At 44.1% G+C, this 23,766-nt stretch overlaps 1 long non-coding RNA gene and 4 other non-coding genes across 5 annotated transcripts; 3 read left to right on the top strand and 2 right to left on the bottom strand.

The window, feature by feature from the left end:
- Positions 1 to 2,790: 2,790 nt before the first annotated feature.
- Positions 2,791 to 2,920, top strand: LOC115898036. Its single transcript, XR_004057798.1, has one exon. It is a non-coding gene; the product is annotated as a small nucleolar RNA SNORA11 (small nucleolar RNA).
- A 10,436-nt stretch (positions 2,921 to 13,356) lies between these two features.
- On the bottom strand, positions 13,357 to 16,465 carry LOC115897446. Its single transcript, XR_004057224.1, has 3 exons — positions 16,372 to 16,465; positions 13,660 to 13,789; positions 13,357 to 13,489 (listed from the first exon to the last, which is right to left on the bottom strand). It is a non-coding gene; the product is annotated as an uncharacterized LOC115897446 (long non-coding RNA).
- TRNAH-GUG lies at positions 15,898 to 15,969 on the bottom strand. The gene has a single exon. It is a non-coding gene; the product is annotated as a tRNA-His (tRNA).
- A 170-nt stretch (positions 16,466 to 16,635) lies between the features above and the next one.
- TRNAH-GUG lies at positions 16,636 to 16,707 on the top strand. Its single transcript has one exon. It is a non-coding gene; the product is annotated as a tRNA-His (tRNA).
- A 1,690-nt stretch (positions 16,708 to 18,397) lies between these two features.
- On the top strand, positions 18,398 to 18,469 carry TRNAH-GUG. Its single transcript has one exon. It is a non-coding gene; the product is annotated as a tRNA-His (tRNA).
- The last annotated feature ends 5,297 nt before the right edge of the window (positions 18,470 to 23,766 follow it).

Here is a 23,766-nt window from a genome sequence, read left to right as displayed (position 1 = left end):
AAATACCACAGTATCAACACCTAGTGATGTAAAATTCATGGAGTCTGGCATACAAGAAAATAATTACCAGATATGTAAAGAGGTAGAAAATATAACCAATAGCCAAAAGGAAAATCAATCAGTATAAATAGATCTAAAAACTCTAGGAAGATGGAATTAGCAGACAAGAACCTTAAGACAGCTAACATAAATATTATAAATATTCTTAAGAATGTAAAAGGCAGCCAGAGATTACATGCCTGTAATCTCAGCACTTTGGGAGGTCAAGGTGGGAGGATTGCTTGAGCCCAGGAGTTTGAGAGCAGTCTGGGCAACATAAAGAGACTCCATTTCTACCAAAAAATTTTAAATTAGTTGGGCACAGTGACATGTGCCTGCAGTCCCAGCTACTTGGGAGACTGAGTGGGGAGGATCACTTGAGCCCAGGAGGTTGAGGCTGTAGTGAGCCCTGAACACACCACTACACCCCAGCCTGGGTGACAGAGTGAGCCCTTGTGTCAAAAAGAAAAAAATATATATATATATATAATATTATATATAATATATAGAAGAAAACATAAACATAATAAGGAGAGAAACACAATACAAAAAGATATAAATGGAACTTCTAGAGATTAAAAATATAATATCTGATACAAAAAAATAGACTGGGTGGGATTAACTGTGAACTTGAAGATACAGCAATATAAACTATCCAAAATGCAGCACAGAGAGAAAAGGAAAATGAATCAAACCTCAACAACTGGCCGGGCACAGCGGCTTATGCCTATAATCCCAGCAATTTGGGAGGGCAAGGTGGGTCGATCGCTTGGACCCAGGAATTTGAGACCAGCCTGGACAATATAGGAGACTTGTCTCTTATTTTTTAAAAGAAAAAAAAATTTTAAACATTAAAAATAAAACAATAAAAATAAAAACAAATCTTAACAACCTGTAGGACAATAGCAAGCAGTCCAACATACATGTCCATAAGATGGACAGAAAAAATACTTTAACAGGCCCAGTGTGGTGGCTCACACCTGTAATCCCAGCACTATGGGAGGCAGAGGCAAGTGGATCACCTGAGGTCAGGAGTTCAAGACCAGCCTGGCCAACGTGGCAAAATTCCGTGTCTACTAAAAATACAAAAATTAGCTGGGCGTGGTGGTGGGAACCTGTAGTCCCAGCTACTCTGGAGGCTGAAGCAAGAGAATCGCTTGAACCCGGGAGGCAGAGCTTGCAGTGAGCCAAGATCGCGCCACTACCCTCCAGCCTGGGTGACATAGCGAGACCCTGTCTCAAAACAACAACAGCAACAACAAAAACAAAAAGTAGATTTCAGAGCAAGAAATATTTCCAGGGATAAAAATGATAATTTCTTTTTTTATATAGTTTAATGTATTTTAATAGCAAACTTACAGGAGCAGCACTGAAGACAGACAACATTAAACACATGTGCTTGCACGTAGGACAGCTCAGAAAAGTGTAGTGAATGGATAGAATCTACTGTATGATAAAAATGCTACCAACACTATTTACTTGCTGTCAATAAGAAATTTACTTGTTTTTAAAAAAACCAAATGCTGGCATTGTCCAGAAAAATGTAACAGGTTTATTTACAATTATTATAAAGCTGAACTGCTGAAACTTGTTCACGGAAACATTTTAACTTGCATTAATGCTTTACGTCCTCTCATTTATACTAAAAATTCACACACAAATGAAAATGGAAAGACTGCCCCAATACCTGATTTCTGTCCCCTAGTTTTGCACTAGTAATTCATATACTTAGGTACCTTTTGACCCTATGGGAAAACAAACAAACAAACAAACAAAAAAACAAAAAAACAAAAAAACAAAAAAAAACAACTAACGTTCAGAACTACCAATAACAGGAAGATTTTTTTTTTTTTAAGAATGAAATGTTTCCCATCATAGTGGATTCTTAAGCACGTTCTCCACGTGTGCGGAGTGCTAGCTGGATATCTTTTGGCCTAATTGTTACACGTTTGGCATGGATAGCACACAGGTTGGTGTCTTCAAAAAGGCCAAGAAGATAGGCTTCACTTGCCCCCTGCAATGCACCGATAGCTGTGCTCTGGAAGCGCAGATCTGTTTTAAAGTCCTGAGCAATTTCTCTCACCAGCCGCGGAAAGGGAAGTTTGCGAATTAGTTCAGTGGACTTCTGATAACGCCTAATTTCACGGAGTGCCACAGTTAACAGGCCTATAACGATGAGGTTTCTTCACCCCTCCAGTAGAGGGCGCAGTCTTGCGAGCGGCTTTTATAGCCGGTTGCTTCCTGGGTGCTTTACCACCAGCCAATTTGCTGGCAGTTGGCTTTGTACATGCCAAGGTATAGAGACTTCCTTACTTATCCCCTTCTCCTTCGACTGGAGCTCGGCGAGGGAGAGGTGGCGTTGGCGTTGGAGAGCGGCGGCGACGGCGGCTGCGAACACAACTCGATAATTTCTTTTTTCTTTTTGGAGACGATGTCTCGCCCTGTTGCAGGCTGGAGTGCAGTGGCGCGATCTCGGCTCACTGCAACCTCTGCCTCCGCCTCCCAGGTTCAAGCGATTCTCCTGCCTCAGCTTCCCAGGTAGCTGGGACTACAGGCGCTCACCACCACCCCCAGCTAATTTTTGTATTTTGTTTGTTTGTTTGTAGTAGAGACGGGGTTTCACCATGTTGGCCAGGATGGTCTCTATCTTTTGACCTCGTGATCCGCCCGCCTCGGCCTCCCAAAGTGCTGGGATTACAGGCGTGAGCCACCATGCCTGCCCACGATAATTTCTTAATAGTAAAAAGGTCAGGGATGTGCTCAGAGCAGGGGGCCTGAGGAATGGTTCCTCTGTTTACAACACACCCAACAGGAATCTGGGATCACTGTGAGGAGAGGTACCAAAAACTGTGGCCTTCCTATGAACAAATGCCCTACATGTGAAGGGAAAGAATAATAATAAAATAATAATAACGTCAATTCATCAGATAATGCGACAGTTTTAAATTGTATACATCTAACAACAGAGCTCCAAAATACACGAAAGCAAAAACTGAAAGAGTTGAGAGATAGACAAAACCACCTCAATTAGATTTTCCAACATCTCAATCACTGATAGATCAAGTAGAAAGAAAATCAGTAAGGATTTAGAAAACTTGAATAACACTATAAAACACCTTGACCTAATTGACATTTATAGACATTTCATCCAACAACAGCAGAATACATATGCTTTTCAAGTCCCCTCAGGACATTTACCAAGAAAACCTGTATTCCAAGTCATAAAACAAGTCTGGATAAAAGATTGAAATTCCACAATGTTCTCTAGTAGCCAGAGAATTAACTTAGAAACCAAGAACAGAAAGATATCTGGAAATTCTCTAAAAACACCATTTATAATAGCATAAAAATATTGAACACTTAGCGATAAATTTGGGAAAAGATGTCAAATTAAAGAAGATCCAAGTGAATAGAAAGATGTGTCATTTGCATGGATTGCCAGACTCAATATTGTTGCATGTCAATTCCTCCACACATTGATTTAGTCATGCAATGTCATTCCAATCAAAATCTCAGCAGGTTTTCTTGTAAAAATTGACAAGCTGATTCTAAAATGTATGTGGAGATTTTTTAAAATAATTTTTAAAATAAAAAATAACGTTGAAGAAATACTACTACCTAATTTGATTACCAATATAAATCTACAGAAACTAAGACAATGTTGTTTTGGCATAAAGATAACCAGTTAGATCAATGGAACAAAAAGAGAGTTCAGAAATAGACTCACACATACATAGTCAACTGATTTTTTTTATTTTTAATTTTTTTGAGATGGGGTCTCACTCTGTCACCCAGGCCAGAGTGCAGTGGGGGTGATCTCGGCTCACGGCAGCCTACACCTCCCCGGCTCAAGGGATCCTCCCACCTCAGCCTTCCGAGTATCTGGGATGCGGGTACCCCCCACCACGTCCCACTAATTTTGTGTATTTTTGGTGCAGACAGGGTTTCACCGTGTTGCCCGGGCTGGTCTCAAACTCCTGAGGTCAAACGATCCTTTCACCTCGGCCTCCTTTGGCCTTGGCCTCCCAAAGTGCTGAGATTATAGGTGTGAGCCACTGCACCCAGCCATCAATTGATATTTGACAAAGGTCCCAAGACAATAAAATGGGGAATGAATAATCTTTTCAACAAAAAGTGCTTGAACAATTGAATAGCAGTGTATTTTTAAACAATCAAAAAAACTTACCTCTTAACTTACAGAATATAAAAAAGTCCACTCAAAATGGATCATAGGAGGGTTGGGCATGGTGGCTCACGCCTGTAATCCCAGCACTTTGGGAGGCAGAGGCAGGTGGATCACCTGAGGTTGGGAGTTCGAGATCAGCCTGACCAACACGGAGAAACCCCTTCTCTGCTAAAAATACAAAATTAGCTAGGCGTGGTGGCACATGCCTGTAATTCCAGCTACTTGGGAGGCTGAAGCAGGAGAATCGCTTGAACCTGGGAGGCGGAGGTTGCAGTCAGCCGAGATCATGCCATTGCATTCCGGCCTGAGCAACAAGAGTGAAACTCCGTCTCAAAAAAAAAAAAAAGTCATAGGCTTAAATGAAAGTTATCAAACTCAGATGTTTGTTGCCAAGAAGCCTCCACTCTCTCCACAGGGCTGCTCGAGTGTCCTCACATCATGGCAGCTGGCTTTAGTGACCCAACAGAGACAGCAAGAAGAAAGGTGCAATGTCTTGTATGACCTCACTTGGAAAGTGACACACTGTCGGCCGGGCGCGGTGGCTCAAGCCTGTAATCCCAGCACTTTGGGAGGCCGAGACGGGCGGATCACGAGGTCAGGAGATCGAGACCATCCTGGCTAACATGGTGAAACCCCGTCTCTACTAAAAATACAAAAAACTAGCCGGGCGACCTGGCGGGCGCCTGTAGTCCCAGCTACTCGGGAGGCTGAGGCAGGAGAATGGCGTGAACCCGGGAGGCGGAGCTTGCAGTGAGCTGAGATCCGGCCACTGCACTCCAGCCTGGGCGACAGAGCGAGACTCCGTCTCAAAAAAAAAAAAAAAAAAAAAGTGACACACTGTCACATCTGCCATATTCCATTTGTTAGAAAGGTCACTAAATCCAAATTTCTCTCTAATGGGGAGAAATTAAGCTCTATATCTTGAAGAAGATACTTGGAAAAGTATCAAGGAATTTGTGGATATATTTTTAAACCACCATCTGGCCACAAATTATTTGTAATTTTCTACACGATATATATTCACTCCTTTCCTAAGGGTCCCAAAAGTCTCTTCTTATTTCAGTATCAGTTCAAAATCCAGAGTCACAGCATATAAACCAGGTCCAGAGGCAGACAATGCTTTTCAGGTGTATTTCCTTAAAGACAGCTTCTCGCAATCTGAATACCTGTGAACTGGAGCTAAATTATCTTCCCCAACATACACAGACACCCACACACACCACACAATGGTGGGATGGGCATACGATAAACACTATAAACACTCCCGTGCAAAAAGGGGAAAACTAGGACTGGTCCATAGTGGTTCTGAGACCCAGCTAGGCAAAGTTTGGAGATTCTTTTATTAGGATTCATTCCTACTCATCCCCATGACTCTTGGTCCCTACCTTGGAGCTCTTGGTTCTGCTAAGTCATCCTTCCTTTCCCATGAGAGATAACTCATGTTTTTCAGCTGTGGAGTTTTCTGTCTGATTACAGCAGGTGGAATTTTGGAAATTCAAAAGTCTCTTCATTCATGTAGTCTTTGTCCCTTTCATTCCAAGCTGTTTCTGCCAATATGATTCTAAAATGTTGTGGGTCTCCTGTGAATCTTTTTGTGGTTCATTCCATAAGTCTAAGACAGCAGCCACAAACCTCTCTGCAATAAGGCCTTCTCAATATTGGGCTTCTACTGAGGTGCAGTGCTCTTAAGCTTTTGAAAAGCGCCACTGTTTAATGGAGAGTATCTAGAAAGCATACCCTTAAAATGTTTACAGGACCTTTTGTCTTACTGAACGGTACTCTGAGGCTCTACCTTGGATCATTGTGACAAAGAATTTTACTTTGTCTTTAGACCATGTTTTCCCAGTAGTGCCCTAGATTTGATCTTTGCTCAGAATTCACTTCTTGGCCAGGCACGGTGGCTCATGCCTATAACCCCAGAGCTTCAGGAGGCCAAGGCAGGAGGATTGCTTCAGTCCAGGAATTTGAGGCTACAGTGAGTTATGATCATTCCACTGCACTCCAGCCTGGACCTCCGAGCGACACCCTGTCTCTAAAAAAACAAAAACAAAAACAAAACCCCAAAGACCGAATCTATGTCTTACATTTAGCCAGTTAGAGAGGCTGAAAATTTTCAAACCCCTCATATTCTGGTTCCTTCGTGTCCTTCATGTTGAATAGTTCTTGACTTACCTCTCTCCTCTTGCATTTTACTATGAACAATAAGAAGAAACCAGGAGATGCTTTCAACAGGTTGCCTGGAAATCTTTTTGCTAGATTATGCGGTTTATTTGGTACATTTTTACTTTCTACATTACCCCAGGTGACAGTGTTGCTAAACTTTTTGCTGCTCTATCATAATGACCCCTTTCCTCCAATTGACAGCAAGGTTTGCCTCACTTTCCTCCTTTGTGCTCTCACTTACAATCTCCTCAAGGGCCTGAGGCTTCTTCAAGGTATTCAGACTTTTCACTAACACTTTCCTCCAAGGCTCCCCAATTCCAAAGCCACTTTCACATTTTAGGTTTTGGTTATGGCAGTGCCCCCACTTCTAGGTAACAAAATCTGTATTAGTTACTTATCAGAGTGTAACAAATTATCTGAAAACTTAGCAGCTTTAAAAGACAGACATTGATTATCTCACTTTTTTTTTTTTAGACCAAGTTTTGCTTTGTCACCCAGGCTGGAGTGCAGTGGTGTGATCTCGGCTCACCGCAACCTCTGCCTCCTGGGTTCAAACGATTCTCCTGCCTCAGCCTCCTGAGTAGCTGGGATTACAAGCATGCACCATGATGCCTTGCTAATTTCTTTTTTTTTTTTTTTTGTATTTTTAGTAGAAACAGGGTTTCACCATGTTGGTCAGGCTTGTCTCGAACTCCTGATCTCAAGTGATCCACCCACCTGGGCCTCCCAAAGTGCTGGGATTACAGGTGTGAGCCACCACGCACGGCCTCTACTTCTTTAAAAAAAATTTTTTTTAGAGATGGGGTCTAGCTATGTTGTCCAGGTTGGAGTGCAGTGGCTATTCACAGGGATGATCATAGTGCACTGTAGCTTCAAACTCCTGGGCTCAGGTGACCCTCCCACTTCAACCTCCCAAGTGGCTGGACTATAGGCTTGTGCCATCAAGCCTGGCTAAGCTCTACTTCTTGAAGGGAGGAGTATCAGAGAATTTGTGAACATGTGAACTTGTGAATCACTGTGAGTTTTCTTGGAGCATTTGGCCAAAGAGAATTAAAGGAAAAAGAAGTTATTTGCAGCTTTGATTATATGATTAAAAATAATTTATCTAGACTCAGGATGAGGCCAGTCAACCAGAGTAGTCATGACACAGAAACAGTTTGACTTTTTGAAATTTATTTATTTTTATTTTTATTTTTGAGACAGAGTCTTTCTCTGTTGCCCAGGCTGGACTGCAATGGTGCAATCTCGGCTCACTGCAACCTCTACCCCCCGGGTTCAAGCGAGTTTCCTGCCTCAGTTTCCTGAGTAGCTGGGATTACAGGTGCGTGCCACCACGCCTGGCTAATTTTTGTGTTTGTAGTAGAGACAGGGTTTCACCATGCTGGCCAGGCTGGTCTTGAATTCCAGACCTCAAGTGATCTGCCTACCTCGGCCTCCTAAAGTGCTGGGATTACAGGCATGAGACACCGTGGCCAGCCTAACTGAAATTTAGAAGAAAGTTTGGAAATAAAACAAATTCAAGTCAGATTGTTGCAATTTTTGTATGTATCTCTCCCTTTTAACTTAAAATTACATTTGAAATTTGCACATTGTACCATCATGTCAAATGCTCAAAACTAACAATGATATCAGTATAACATGGATACGTCTCTTTTCATGCTGTTTTGGCTACACTGACTCTAGAAAACATTATATACTTGATATTAGATCTTCCTCTTTTGATCTGAGAGACCAAAATAGATGCCCCTTTATCAAGTAAGATAGATCCAAAGGTTAAGGGAAGTAACTTATCTATGGGTCCAAGGTTCAAGCTGGCATAGCAAATTGCTAAATTCCTGTGGCTAAGGTCCCTAACAATAGGAGCTATGAACTCTGATTTAAAACCCAGACAACAGTCTGATTAGACACAGGACCAGCCTTACAAATATTCTTTTCTCAGAAGCTACTGCAGACCTTAAGCCAGTTTCAGACAGTTTACAGAGGCTGTGCACAAATTGCCTTTGTGTCCTATAGTTCACCTTTTGATGTGGAGCCAATTCCACCTCATTTTAATGCCAAAACCTTACCCCAAAGTAAACGTGGCATGTATGTTACATACACGTTTACTCATTGCACATACACTCAGTTCCCCTCATAAATATGTATGGATTTTCCCCAAATCTGCTGAATATGTATAACACAAACTCTGTGAAGCATAAAACCCAACCTGTCCTTCCCCTCCTTGAAGAAAGAGCAGGCCGGGTGAGGTGGCTCACACCTGTAATCCCAGCCCTTTGGGAGGCTGAGGTGGGTGGATCGCTTGAGCACAGAAGTTCAAGACCAGACTGGGTAACATGGTGAAACCCTGTCTCTACAAAAAATACAAAAATTAGCTAAGTGTGATGGTATGTGCCTGTGGTCCCAGCTACTTGGGAGGCTGTGATGGGAGGATGGCTTGAGCCCAGGAATTCAAGGCTGCAGTTAGCTGTGATCACACCACTGCACTCCAGCCTGGGCGACAGAATGAAATACTGTCTCAAAAAAAAAAAAGAAGAAGAAAGAAGAAGAAGAAGAAGAAGAAGAAGAAGAAGAAGAAGAAGAAGAAGAAGAAGAAGAAGAAGAAGAAGAAGAAGAAGAAGAAGAAGAAGAAAGAGGAAAGAGGAAAGAGGAAAGAGGAAAGAGAAAGAGGAAGAGGAAGAGAAAGAGGAAGAGGAAAGAAGGAAAGAGGAAAGGGCCCGTTAGAAGAGGAAGAGCTAAGGAGGAAGGAGGCGTTCAGGATTCTTCCGTCTTCTCTGCTTCCTCGTTCCCGTCCTACCTTCGAACGGGTCCCTTCCCTCCTCCGAAAGCCTCCCAGAAGAAGAAAGAGCCTCACATTGGCCCAGGTTGGAGACTTTCTCTTCCCAGCTGCAAACTGATATCACCAATATAGCTCTCCTTTCTACTATCTAGCCATCCTGGTGATCTTCTGGATGACACACTCAAGCCTCATATCCATTTTTTTTTCATCCAACACGTTCATCCCCTGTACCTCCACGCTAAAGAGAAAACATCTATGGGTGTGATTTGAGGGAAGAGTCCCTCATCCATCCCCAGATGAGTATTAAGTCCCTAAACTCCAACATCAACTACTAGTCCAAGGAGCAGAAATTCTCTTCTGTCTCTCCTGAATAAAGACTTTTATCAGGATATAATTTTCCATTTACACCTAACATTTCTAAAACACAGATATGACTATGTCTCTCTTCTGCTTAAAAATGGGAACTTAAATGCCCCTCTCACCGCAATGCCTGATACAAAGCCTATGGACAGCCTTCAGGAAATTTGTGAATTCCTGGTATTTTATCATAGGTGTATTAGTTTGGAGAACAAGGCTATGGCTGTCAATGGATCCCCAAAGCAGTGTTATCAGCCTCCAGGAAAAAGGCCTGACTCAATAAGGGTAAGAGATTCATCACGATTTGGCTCCACCCTCTCTCACTCTCCACTCTCTCCTTCATATGTTTGTTGTTTCTTCGTTGGTTTGTTTAAGGGGGGATTACAGGCATGTGCCATTGCTCCCAGCTAATTTTTGTATTTTTAGTAGAGATGGGGTTTCACCATATTGGCCAGGCTAGTCTTGAACTCCTGGCCTCATGTGATCTGCCCTCCCTGACCTCCCTCCCTTCCATAGCTAATGTTGTAGCTACAACTTGTCTTTTCCTATGCTATCTGTACATTCATATTTCCTTGCTTTTACTTCTGCCCTTCCCCTCTCCGCTTTTTTTTTTTTTTTTTTTTGAGACAGAGTCTCATTCTCTCACCCAGGCTGGAGTGCTGTGGAGCGATCTCAGCTCACTACAACCTCCGCCTCCTGTCCTCAAGTGATTCTCCTGCCTCAGCCTCCGGAGTAGCTGTAGAATATCCTTTCCCTTTCTTTTCCAGGAAAAGTACTATGCATGCCTTGGAATTCAGATCAAATGGTGTATCCTGGTAGAATCAATGATCTAAGCTCCAATACACTTTGTATATATGTCTGGCATAGTTCTAATTAGTTCTTCACTCATCTGATTAACCCCGAACTAAAATGATCTCAGAGTAAGAATGGGTCTTATTTAATTCGTATCTCCAAGGCCTAGCACAGATTATACTAGGCACTACTGGTTGTTGGGCGGGAGGATAGGTGTCAGCATGGACCATTGCCCAACAGAACAGGAACACATCTCCCTCTGAGCATGCCTCCTCAGACCCCCTACTCACCCAGGACCATTTCTGCTCAGCCTGATTCTTCTGCTCTCTGGGCTCTGTAGTATTTGCATTAGTATTTGTATTTGCAGATTTTACTGACCAGTAACTCAAAACTAATTTTGGAGACCAACATTGCCAATTTAAAACGTTTCCAAGAAAAGATGTTTTTTAAAACCTGTCACTGGCTGGGCGCAGTGGCTCACGCCTGTAATCCCAACACTTTGGGAGGCTGAGGCAGGTGGATCACCTGAAGTCAGGAGTTGGAGACTAGCCTGGCCAACAAGGAGAAACCCCATCCCTACTCAAAATACAAAAATGAGCTGGGTGTGGTGGCACGTGCCTGTAATCCCAGCTACTCGGGAGGCTGAGGCAGGAGAATTGTTTGAACCTGGGAGGCAGAGGTTGCAGTGAGCCAAGAGCAAGACTCCGTCTAAAAAACAAACAAACAATCACCTACTTTCTCCATAGTTTTATAAAAGTCACTTTAATACCTCAAAAATAAGAAGGGCCTTGTCTCAGTCTAGAGGACAGTCCTTTGAATTAAATGTATTTAGCATTTCAAAAGCTTACCACATTGACCTCATTTTTTCATTCAGTGGTGAAAAGTTTGTCCTAGTTTATCAGTTCTAAAATGTTTGGAAGCCATTGATACAGACTTTTGCTTCTGCAAGGCAGCTCCTGCATTCTTCCTGACTCAGGAATTAGTTTCAGGTGTCTTGACAGGAATAAAGTCCTGCACGATGTCTCCCCAGTTTCTTTTTGTGGATATGGAGAGAAGTACCTAAAAACAAGAGACCAACTAATGCATATTGAACAGTCTGTGCTAGTCACTTGACTTTGGATGAGGGGCAAATCTCAGTTGACAAACTCAGCTCAGAAATAAACTACTCTGGACAAGAAGTATCTTATACAGCTTTGCAGCTCCCCATGACTTAAGAACTAAAAGATGCTAGTTTATGGGAAGAATGAATGAATGAATGATGAATGAGTGGGTGGATGGATGGATGGATGGATGGATGGATAGATAAGTAGATGGATGAAATTTGAGTCCTGAATATCCAGAGAATCTCTGTGGAAGGAAGTTAGAAGTGGTATGTTGCAAATTAAATGAGTCTTTTCCAGCCTCAGCTTTTCATAACTACTTCCTGGGGCACAGCGCCTTCTAGTGGAAATCCAGATGTGCTGCCTCCTCCCTAGACGCCCTAAACATGGGCCCTTTGATGACCCCCTCCCAGATCACCATCTCCTTACTGTGAAAACCTCAGTGACACCCCCATTGATGAGGCTCAGTAGATTTAGGCAGGTCCCTTCTAGTAACCCAAGTACTCACAAGATGAACAATGAAGAATTCCATTAGAGCTTTAGGCTGGAGTAGCACTTCTCAAACTTTCCTGTGCAGATGAATCACTTGGAGAGGACCTTGTTAAAAATGAAGACTTTCACTGGGTAATTCTGAGTTGTGGATCAAGATTCTGGATTTTAAACAAGACTTCCAGGACCAGAGCCTGCTGGTCCAGTGGCATATGGCTGCTACTGCAGCTGCTCAACACTGTGCCCCTGTGGGGGCTGGCAGCTCCCAGATATACAAGGTATAACCAGGAAGTATAACCAGGAAGCCATGGGGTTGATGGTTTAAGCAGACAATCTGAAGCTTGTAAATTACTGTTGTCCCTTGTAAGGTTTGCCCTTTGAAGTCCACACACTCCTACCAAAAAAAAAATATTGTTTTTCTTTTGCTGGAATGTTACTTATAAAACATTTCTGGCATTGTCATTGAAATATTTGCATCTTAAAAGACTCAGTGGTGACATTTTTCTCTTTGAAGGTGGCTTTAAAAGCAGTCAAAAGTTATTTCAAAATAGAATGTGATTATAAATATTGAGGTGGATGTACTCATATGGCTTATAAATTAACCCTGAAAATAATCTCCAAATAAGAATTCCAAAAATATTTTGGGCAGCTGTTTGGAGAAAGTGGAATGCCTGATTTGAAACACAATACTCATTTGGATGTTTATGTTCCAGGGTGCTCATTTTTAAGGAGTTGATTTCATTATGTTATATTCCCATCTACTGTATTATTTAAGTAAAACTTCAGTAGGGCTTAGTAAGTCCAGGCACTATTGCTTTACAAATACTCATTGATTTAATCTTCATAATAATCCTTTTACAAATGAGAAATCATTTTACAGTCATTTTACAAAAGAGGAAACTGAGGCATGGAGACATGTTGAACCCCCAGGGTCACCCAGTTAGTAAGTGGATGAGTTGGGATTCAAATCTTAAGCAGCCTACTTTCGGGGGCTAGAGGCTTCATTTCTAAGCTATGCTAGCTCCCCCAACAGAGACAAAGTCTCACTATACTGTCTAGTCTGGTCTTGAACTCCTGCACTCAAGCAATCCTTCCACCTCACCCTCCCAAAGTGCTGGGGTGACAGGCATGAGCCACCGTCCCCAATTTAGGCTACTCCTTAATTAGAGTTAGGACTAGTCTAGTACTGTCAACTACTGTACCTCAGGGTCTCTCAGATGGCAGGGAAAAAAAGTCAAAGTGACTTAGAGGTTGGAAACCTGCAGAAATTCACACATCCAACCAAGATGGGAACAACTGGAGCTGGAATGTGTGAACAGGGTGCTCTTATACTGCCTACCTCTTTCCGGGCACTGAGACCTAGAGAAGAGTTCCAACCTCAAGCTGGAAGTGACAAGAGGAAAGATTACATTCCCAAAATCAGAAATCATAAAACAATTTTAAAAGCAAGAGACCAACAGGAAGGGGGTGCTGACTGATTGCTCAGAGAGAGTGTCCCAGGGCAGCAAGGTCTTGATGAGGTCATTCCAGGCCAGGGCCTCCAGCTCTTGGCTTTGCCAGTCCAGACACTCCATTTTGTCTGTGTACCTAGAGATAAGTAGGCATAAGGGAAATTAATTATGCTAACCAGACTCTTAAGAGTCTAAACCAAAACACCCACAGTTAGGAGAACAGTGCCAATAAGCTTGTTCAAAGCAATGCTTTTTCCTGTAGGGAAGTCATTATCAAAGTCTGTTTTGTAAGGAAAATTGACTGACCTTAAAAGACGATGTTATGAAATGTTGAGAACCGGATGCGCCCATCTCCTGGACTACTGTGTAGCTGCCAAAAAGGCCATTAGTCCGAAGTGCAGGAGAGCACCCTCCCCTGGTGTCACTCTTCCTGCAACTAGGTCACAATACAACATTTTCAGTTCAGCTTTCTTCAGCATTCCTGACCTCAGACATGGATGGCTAGCAGGTTATCTCAGATGGTGAATGTTTGTGATTTTTGTTTTATTAATTGACTCTTTTTTTTTTTTTTTTTGAGACAGGGTCTTATTCTGTTGCCCAGGCTGGAGTTCAGTGGCATGATCATGGCTCACTGCAATCTCCACCTCCCAGGCTCAAGCAATCCTCCTACCTCAGCCTCCTGAGTAGCTGGGACTACAGGTACACGCCACCACTCCTGGCTAATTTTTGAATTTTTTGTAGAGACAGGGTCTCACCATGTTGTCCAGGCTGCTCTCAAACTCCAGAGCTCAAGCAATCCTCCCACCTCGGCCTCCCAAAGTGCTGGGATTACAGGCATGAACCACCATGCCTAGCCTCTTGGTTGACACTTTTTCCTTGTAGTACTCTTAGGGAGTGGCTACTCCTGACTTTCTCCTCAGGGTGTGGGAGCAGTTCATTGCCTACCCAAGCACCTCAGCAGGGCAGTGGGGGCAGGTCTTCAGGGAAAAAGCCAGAGCCTTTCCTGGCATCCCACCTTGACACCTTATTCCAGTTCACAGATTGAAATCTGTCAAGGTAGTTATTTGGTGAGGGGCTGGAGGAATATAAGCCACCACCTTCCTCTTGGCCAGTTCTTTTTTTGTTGTTGACGATGTTGATTTTCTAGACATATAACTCTTGAATCAGTCATCCAAAGCTTGGCAAGTTCTCAGGCTCACCTTTCCCCATTCTATTTTGCACAGAACACTCTTGTGGTCTGAGCCGCCCTGTTGTGCGTCATTAAACCCACCAAAGGTAGGGAACTGGGAGACTGGAGACCTGAGGAGATTACAGCCCCCCAGCAGTGCCTTGTCTTTTTATTATTATTATTATTATTATTGAGACAGGGTCTTGTTCTGTTGCCCAGGCTGGAATGCAGTGGTGTGATCTCAGCTCACTGCAACCTCTGCCTCTTGGGTTCAAGCAAGCCTCCCACCTCAGCCTCCCAGGTAGTTGGGACTACAGGCACGCGCCACCATGCCCTAATTTTTGTATTTTGGGTAGAGACAGGGTTTCGCCATGTTGCCCAGGCTGGTCTCGAACTCCTGAGCTCAAGAGATCCGCCTGCCTCGGCCTCCCAAAGTGCTGGGATTACAGGCGTGAGGCCAGTGCCTTGCTTTTAAGTGCTGTTCAGTCATTCTTTACTGATTGATTGTGGGTAGAGGGGGCGCAACCCCATTGCAATGTCTGTCTCTCCCGGGAATGATCTCGGATTTGCCTTGCCACCCTCAGGATAGCTGAGAGGAGCTGGAGAGGCTCATTCCTCAGTCCCCTCTCATTCCCTCCTTGACAGGGACCTAGCTGCCACCAGCTGCCTGAAAGTCAAATCCAAAACTCAGTTCCATTTTGCCTAATGCCAAATGACAGACCTGAATTTGTTGAGTTTGGGTTTTTTAGGTCCACATAAAACAAGCAAAGAAAATGTGCTTAAACTTGAGGTAGGTTAGGGAAAAACCCTCCAGGAGAAAACCCCCTCTCACCTAGGAGACTGTGGAGATGGAGGCCACAAACCTCTCATTAGCACCCCTCACAGTGGCTACAGGAACCAGCACCTCTAGTGCAGTCACATTTTTCACTTGTCATGGGATCTGAAGCAAGAATGGTTCAGCGTATGGTCTAATCTGCATTCTTCTAACCCTTAATTAATGCTTGCACATTGTTCCTGTCACCCGTTTGTCCCCAAAGTATTGAGGTTTTAGCTAGTGTGAGGTTTTTTTAGAGGACCCAACATATGATTTGATCATTCATAAGGGTAAAATAAAGAGTACCACACAGAAGCTACACAAAAAGAAAATAATCACATATTGGGGAAGGTAGGGGATGACTGATTCACTAGCAGATGAAAAATTAAAAACAGAAAGGAAAGCCCCAGAGTGTCCACGGAACTTTTTGTGCACACTTAATTGTCCATTATAATTTCAGCTCTGGCCTTATGGCAAGTAGCAGCTTTTAGAGTTAGCTTCCCAGAAGAACGTGGCTTTCCCAGTCCAAAAAGACGCCCTTGCCGTGCCATTGTTCCCACAATGCCGTGACTCGGATTCGAACCGAGGTTGCTGCGGCCACAACGCAGAGTACTAACCACTATACGATCACGGCGAGCTACCGGGACGCCACGATGAGCAGGTGACCCAGTGTTGCCCTTCTCGTCTAGATGGCGGCCATTCCAGCTTTCCTAAGCTTCCATTATCTACCAGGTTCCTCTGGCACCCACGTTCACCCGCAACAGCAGCCGGGAGCGCTGTGGACTCTCTAGCCCGGAGTCTCCTCTTGGTTGTACACACGGACCGCAAAAGAAGGGACATGAAAGCGCTTGGCAACCAAAGGATTCCTATGAGTCCGGGCCTGCAATGTTGTGAAGCCCCTGGGGAACGCCCGAATGCTGACCTGAAGTCTCTCTGATGCTCACCATGCCCTGGCTATCATGCTAACTGAACGACTTTAGCTGGGACTGGAGCTGTCTCTTAAATTTTACAACAAGGAAAATCAGTTCTGACCCACCACCACAAAACTTCCTTGAGGGCGGGATAAGGGGAACCCCGAGAGCAGCCTCCACGGTGGAGAAACCGGGGTATCTGGTCCGGAGGAAAGTGTGGACCAAAATCGGGCGAGCAGAGATGAATGCGCCTGCGTGCCCTCAGATGGCTGCGAGGGTGGAGATAGGCGAGAACAAACAGTGACAAATCAATGACATTGCAAGGGGGCGGGGCTTTCAACAGAGAAGAGGTCAGGCGACAAATCGAGGCCCTGTGTCCCCAGTAGCTCGCCGTGATCGTATAGTGGTTAGTACTCTGCGTTGTGGCCGCAGCAACCTCGGTTCGAATCCGAGTCACGGCATTGTGAGGACAATGGCACGGCAAGGGGGCTACGTTTTATTGTACAAATCCGTTTTTTAATCCTGAGTTCACAACATTGTGGAAAATGGACCCCGATCCCATTGTGACATTTGAGAGCGACGTTTACGCTGACTCTGGCTAAATTGGACTTTGGAAAGATACAGGCTTCTGGGTCCTCTGAGCCTGGGCGCGTTCTTGAAGACAAAGCACAGAGCACTCGCCAGTCTAAAGAGTGTTGTAGACGTATGTATAAATTTCCACGGAAGCCCTGGTAGCAGATTCCTAATGATAGGAAAAGAAGGCTTAGCAAAGGAAGTGAGGATCAAAGTAGCTCTTAAAGGCACAATGAGAATTTGTCAGGCAGCCAGGATAAAGGGAGTCTTGAAAAGGAAAAATCTTTTTTTTTCTTTTCTTTTCTTTTTTCTTTTTTGAGGTGGAGACTTGCTCTCTCACCCAGGCTGGAGTGCAGTGGCTCGATCTTGGCTCACTGCAACCTCCGCCTCCTGGGTTCAAGCGATTCTCCTGCCTCAGCTTCCCGAGTAGCTGGGACTACAGGCATCCGCCACCATGCCCGGCTAATTTTTTTGTATTTTTAGTAAAGACGGGGTTTCACCAAAAAGGCAAGGTCTTAATTCCTCTTTATAAGTCTTCTGTCTTCTTTGTAAGTCCCCACCCCAACAACGCCCAAAGGCTCTAGCCTGACAGGTAGTTGGCGCTTCTCAAGGAAGTGTTGAGTGAATGAGTGCAATTGAGGAATGGGGAACGACCCTGAAGGAGGGCCAAGAGATGAACTGGAAAAGGCAGACAAAGTTTCTGCCGTCCAGGGGTGAGGGTGAGGAGGGCCGGAGTGAAAAATATTTAAATCGTGTTTAGCAAGATCCCTCCGGCGGCTCTGCAGAGGGAAGATTGACGGGAGCGGGTGACACTGGAGAGGCAGATGGTCTCTCTGGAATTCGCTTGTTAAATACCAATGATACGTTCTGAGTTTAGCAAATAGCCAGTGCCTGCTGTGTACTCGGCCGGTTCTAGGCGCCGTGGGGGCGAGAGCACTGGTGGACAATAATTAAAATAGGACTTAGTCCCTGCTGCCGCCCTGGGACACAGCCTAGGTGGGCACCTGGCATAGCGGGGACATTGAGGAAGGAGGAGTCAGGGCGGTCAGGGAAGTATGAGAGGCTGGAAGGAAGTGGGTGTTGGCAAGATGGGGAGATGCGTTTGTTGATTTTTTTTCTACGTGGAACCCGGTTCTAGGGCGTCCACAATCTCCACAGAGGCGGCATTGGGTCACCGCTGGAGGATGCAGGAGGGAGGACCCGTGAGGAGCGCCCCCTGCAGGCCCGGAACCCTCCACGGTTCGCGGCAAGGGTCTCCGGGGCATAGGAAATGGGCATCCCCCAAGGCGAGTCTGAGTTCCGCCCAGCCCCATTCCTGGATGCTCACGCCGTCTCCCCTAAACTCCCACTGCGCTCACAGGGAGCCCAGGTCAACATCACCACCGCCCGTGGCTAATGGGCCAAAACAGAGGAAGAAAAGCAACTGGCGGAGTACAACGCGCCTGCGCGTTATCAGACTCAGCCACAGGCTGGAACCCCGCCCCAGAAGTAGGCCATTTCATGACGCGCAAACTGGGAAGGCCTATGACTATTGAAGAGGATAATCAGAAGCAGATTTCTACGGGTCCCCGGTAGCTCGCCGTGATCGTATAGTGGTTAGTACTCTGCGTTGTGGCCGCAGCAACCTCGGTTCGAATCCGAGTCACGGCATTGTGGGAACAATGGCACGGCAAGGGGCCCGGTGTTTTTTTTTCCACTTGTTTGTAACATTTTATATAAATGATAATTCACTTTCTTGAAACGAACCAATGTTTCTCTCTCCTTTGAAAATTGAGCCACTCCAAGGATCGCCACCTACAGTAACTCTCATATAATCCTCTGATGCAGCTTCAGACCAAGCAGTTATAATACATTTCTTACCAAATATCGTTCTCTGAATCATTCCACACCAGCAAAACAGCTCCCCCATGACCTTGTGATTTTTTTTCTTTTCATGTACATTTTTTATTGAGTCATTGATTTTTATTTATTTATTTATTTATTTATTTATTTATTTATTTATTTATTTTTGAGACAGAATCTCTCCTGTCGCCCAGGCTGGAGTGCAGTGGCGCGATCTTGGTTCTCTGCAGCCTCCACCTCCCGGGTTGAAGCGATTCTCCTGCCTCAGCCTCCCAAGTAGCTGGGACTACAGGCGTGCACCACCACTCCGGATAATTTTTGTTTTTTTGGTTTTTTAATTTAAAAAAAAATTGTTTTTGAGACGGAGTCTCTGGGCGTTTACTTTTACATAGGGAATACATGCACAAAAGTCTACTAAAAAGTACATCTCTTTTTCATTTTTCACCCTATCCACCAATTATTTTCAGTTTCCGCTATGTCTTTCCACAGCAGTCCTTGTATGAACACATATTTATATATGCATATACGTATGTGAATGTATTTCTCCTTGCTTTTTGCATAAAAACAATGTGCTCTCGCTTGCTTGCTCTTTTTTTTTTTTTTTTTTCTGAGGTGATGGAATGTGAACAGAACATGAGGTGATAGGTTTGTATTGGTAGGCAATCTCCCTTTACTGGGAAGAGTTCACATACCCTGAGGGGTGTGAATCTCTACCTATTTCTGGTCTTGTTCCTCTTTTTCCCAGGCCCTGACTCCAGGCTGGGGAGATGGGGAAACAGTTTGTGTTGGTAAGATAGGGGAAAGGGACTCTTTACTATACTCAATATAAACCTTTGGATGGGAGCCTGGGCTCTGTTAGGAAGCACCCATATTTTGATTTCAGGTGGGAAGGGCAGGGAAGCATCTTGAATTTGGAGTAAGATAGAGGAACTTGACTTGGCAGGCCGTTTGGAGACTCTCCACTCCCATGTCCCCCTTCTCTTATTATCGGGATCCAACTTTAAGTCACAAACCACTACAGTTAGAAAACTCAAAATTCAAGCTCATTGAAGGTAGGACTGGATCTTAACATATGTTTGTGTTCCAAGCACACAGTCTCTCCATAAATATTTGAACAGTGGTTTCTTATGGAGTCCATAATGAGTGAAATGGCCAGGTTTGCTTTTTTTTTTTAGAGACAAGGTCTTGCTCTGTCACCCAGACTGGTGTGCAGTGGAGCAATCTTGGCTTACTGCAGCCTCGAACTGGCCTCAAGCAATTCTTCTACCTTGACCTCCCAAAGTGCTAGGATTATAGGTGAGAGCTGCTGCATTTTCAATTGTGTCCTTTCAACACAGAATCATGTTATTTTCATATCAAATAGAAATAGTCTGTATTTCCACTAAAAAGAAAAGTGTGTGCTCCTACTTTTCTAGTAATTTGTAGCCCTTTTAGGTCTTTCTTTTTTCCCTTTTACTATCCTTGATAGGGACATGACCGGGAGAAATAGTGCACTTTCCTCTTAACTCTATAGTAAGGAGGGAAGAAAAAAAGAAAGTTGGTAAAAGTAACTGACTTGGGGCTTCAGTGAAATCCTAGGAAGGACCAAGGACAGTCTTTGGAGAAGCGGGCTCATCTGAAACCAGTCAGGCTAAGGATTTAGACTTGAAATATGCACAACTTTAGGAGGTTAAGAGGGGAAACAAGAATGCAACCTGAGGCTGCTCTGGGCACACTGCCTATGCGGTAGCCCTGCTCTTAAAAGGAGCAGTATCTCTGTGTTGTATTAAATTTATTTAAGTTATTTATATTAAATAACCATTTTAAAATTACAGGCCAGGCACGGTGGCTCATGCCTATAATGTTGGTACTTTGGGAGGCCGAGGCAGGAGGATCATTTGAACTCAAGAGTTTGAGAGCAGCCTGGGCAACAGAGTGACACCTCATTTCTGCAAAAAAATCAAAATATTAGCTGGGCATGGTGGTGCATGCCTGTAAGTCCCAGCTACTAGAGCAGCTGAGGTGGGAGGCTCGCTTGAACCCAGGAGGTTGAGGCTGCAGTAAGCCTTGATCACACCACTGTACTCAGCCTGGAAGACAAAGTGACAGTCTGTCTCAAAAATAAAATAAAATTACAAAGTAAAAAGTCAATTTTAAAATACCGTTCCCAACTAAAAGGAGTAAGATTTCTTTCAAGAAATGACTGATTCTAAGTCTGCAGCAGGGGAAGTCCAAAGTGATTCTGGAACATCTTGTGTGAGAAAGCACAGAAAAGCTTAAACATTAATGGGACCAAGTCAAAAGGACATAGGAGGCCGGGTGCTGTGGCTCACGCTTGTAATCCCAGCACTTTGGGAGGCTGAGGAGGGCGAATCACCTGAGGTCGGGAGTTTGAGACCACCCTAGCCAACATGGTGAAGCCCCACCTCTACTAAAAATACAAAAATTAGCTGGGTGTAGTGGCAGGCGCCTGTAATCTCAGCTGGTAAGGAGGCTGAGGCAGGAGAATCGCTTGAATTCGGGATGTGTGGGTTGCAGTGAGCCGAGATTGCGCCACTGCACTCCAGCCTGGGCGACAGAGCAAGACTCCCTCTCAAAAAAACAAAACAAAACAGAAGAAGGACACAAGAGCCTCTTGAAAAGGCTCCCAATAGCCAAATTTTGGGTAATTTGGGCATCAAAAAGAATAATAATGTGATAATAATGGATTATATCATGTTGAATTTAAAAAAATTTCACTCCATGGAGATGGAGGTTGGGGGAGAGGTAAGAAAGCTCTCCTTTACAGAAGAATGCCAGCTAGGAACAGTCAAGCTGGGAACTGTGTCAGGCAATCCTGCCTATCGTTTTTTTTTTTTTTTTTTTTGAGACAAAGTCTCACTCTGCTGCCCAGGCTGGAGTGCAGTGGCATGATCTCGGCTCACTGCAACCTCTACCTCCCAGGCTCAAGCAATCCTCCCACCTCAGCCTCCTGAGTAACCGTGACTGCAGGCTCACACCACCACATCTGGCTAATTTTTTTTTTGTTAGAGATGGGGTTTCGCCATGTTGCCTAGACTGGTCTCTAATTCCTGAGCTCAAGCTCTTGAACTCCTGATCTCTTGGCTTGGAAATGACCTTTCGCTCCTTTGCTTCTTCTGTCCAAATCCTACCAGCTCAGGGCTACCTCCTGTCCTGCATGAAGCCTGCATAAGGCCGCTCACCTTGGCCTCCCAAAGTGCTGGGATCATAGGCGTGAGCCACTGCACCTGGCCCCATTTTATTCCTAAATAAGATAGCTATGAAGATTCTAAAAAGCAACATACTTTCCTCCAATTTGCCCACAAGGAATTTCCTTGTGGAACTCAACCATCCCTCTGAGGCTTATTATTGAATATTATATGCATTTGAGACAAATGCCTATCTGATTGTTTCCTCTGCCCTGTTGTTTCACTAAACCAGACTAAGGCACAAGTGACTATTCCTCTCGTCTCCTCTCACATGTATATTGTGTATTCAGTGAAAGGCTAACCAGAAACTTAAAAGAATACAACCATTTGTCTCTCATCTACCTATGAACTGGAAGCCCCCTCCCTGGCCTCCAGTTGTCCCACCTTTCCAGACCAGACCAATGTACATTTTATACACATTGATTGGGCTGTGGCCATCTTGGGCACATGTCCTCAGGACCTCCTGAGGCTGTGTCATGGGTGCATCCTTAACCTTGGCAAAATAAACTTTCTAAATTAGTTGAGACCTGTCTCAGATATTTTGAGTTCATAGAATTATAGAATTAGAGAGTCACTATTTTGCAATCCCCAGTGTAATAGCAAACGTAAGTATAGATCATCAATGTGGGGGACAAAACCACGGGGTAAAATGTTGCTTGAAGAAAATAGCTAAAAGATCTCAGAATATCATTCCACAGCTTTCTTTAAATTGTAAAGTGGAGAGATCTGGTGGACTCCAGCTTAACCAAGTGATCAAGCCTAGAATCACCAATAAAGGGACAAATGGGCATAATGGGTCTTCTGGTGTAACACACTAAAAAGTCCACAACATCCCCTACATAGTGCTCCTTTCAGAAATGTGTCACCTGAATCTAACCATGAAGAAACTATGGAAAAGTCCAGAATGTGGGACATCCTACATGACAATTGGCCCGGATATTTCAAAAGGATAAATGTGATGAAAAACAAAACTAGCAACAAAAGAGTAAGGGACTGTTCAAAATTAAAATAGACTAAAGGAACTTAGCAAACAAATGAAATGGGGAACCTTAATTAAATCTGGAATCAGGGCTGGATACAGTGGCTCACACCTGTAATTCCAGCACTGTGGGAGGCCGAGGCAGGCGGATCACCAGGTCAGAAGTTCGAGACCATCCTGGCTAACACGGTGAAACCCCATCTCTACTAAAAATACAAAACTAAAATTAGCCGGGCATGGTGGCAGGCGCCTGTAGTCCCAGCTACTCGGGAGGCTGAGGCAGGAGAATGGCGTGAACCCGGGAGGCGGAGCTTGCAGTGAGTCCAGATTGTGCCACTGCGCTCCAGCCTGGATGACAGAGCGAGACTGTCTCAAAATAATAATAAATAAATAAATAAACAAACAAACAAACATCTGGAATCAGGAAAAAAAAAACTGCAGGGAGTTTCTCTGAGACTACTCTGGCTCAGGAGGCTGCCTGAAGGAAAATTTAAAAATGTTTTAAAAACAGAAAAAAAAAAAAAAAAAACTATAAAAGACACTTTCAGGAAAAATCAAAAAATTTAATAAGGATTGTAATGATAAACAATAGTATTACATAAATATTAAATTTCCTAAATGTGATAATCATCTTGTAGCCTGATAGCATTCCTTATTTTTAGGCAATGCCTGCCAAAGTATGTAAAACCGAAGTGTCATGATATTTGCAACTTGTACCAAATGGGTAAGAAAATGAAAGAAAAAGGAGAGGACTACGGCAAATCCGCCACAATGTAAAAACAGACGAATCTAGCTGCAGGGTAAATCGGTTTACACTACACTTACCTTTTCTTTTTTTTTAAATAGAGACAGGGTTTCCACCATGTTGCCCAGTCTGGTCTTGAACACCTGAGCTCAAGTGATCCGCCTACCTTGGCCACCCAAAGTGCTGGGATTAT

Source organism: Rhinopithecus roxellana, chromosome 5, assembly GCF_007565055.1.
Source record: "Rhinopithecus roxellana isolate Shanxi Qingling chromosome 5, ASM756505v1, whole genome shotgun sequence".
NCBI classification, from domain to species: Eukaryota; Metazoa; Chordata; class Mammalia; order Primates; family Cercopithecidae; genus Rhinopithecus; species Rhinopithecus roxellana.
This window is presented reverse-complemented; position numbering and strand designations above follow the sequence as displayed.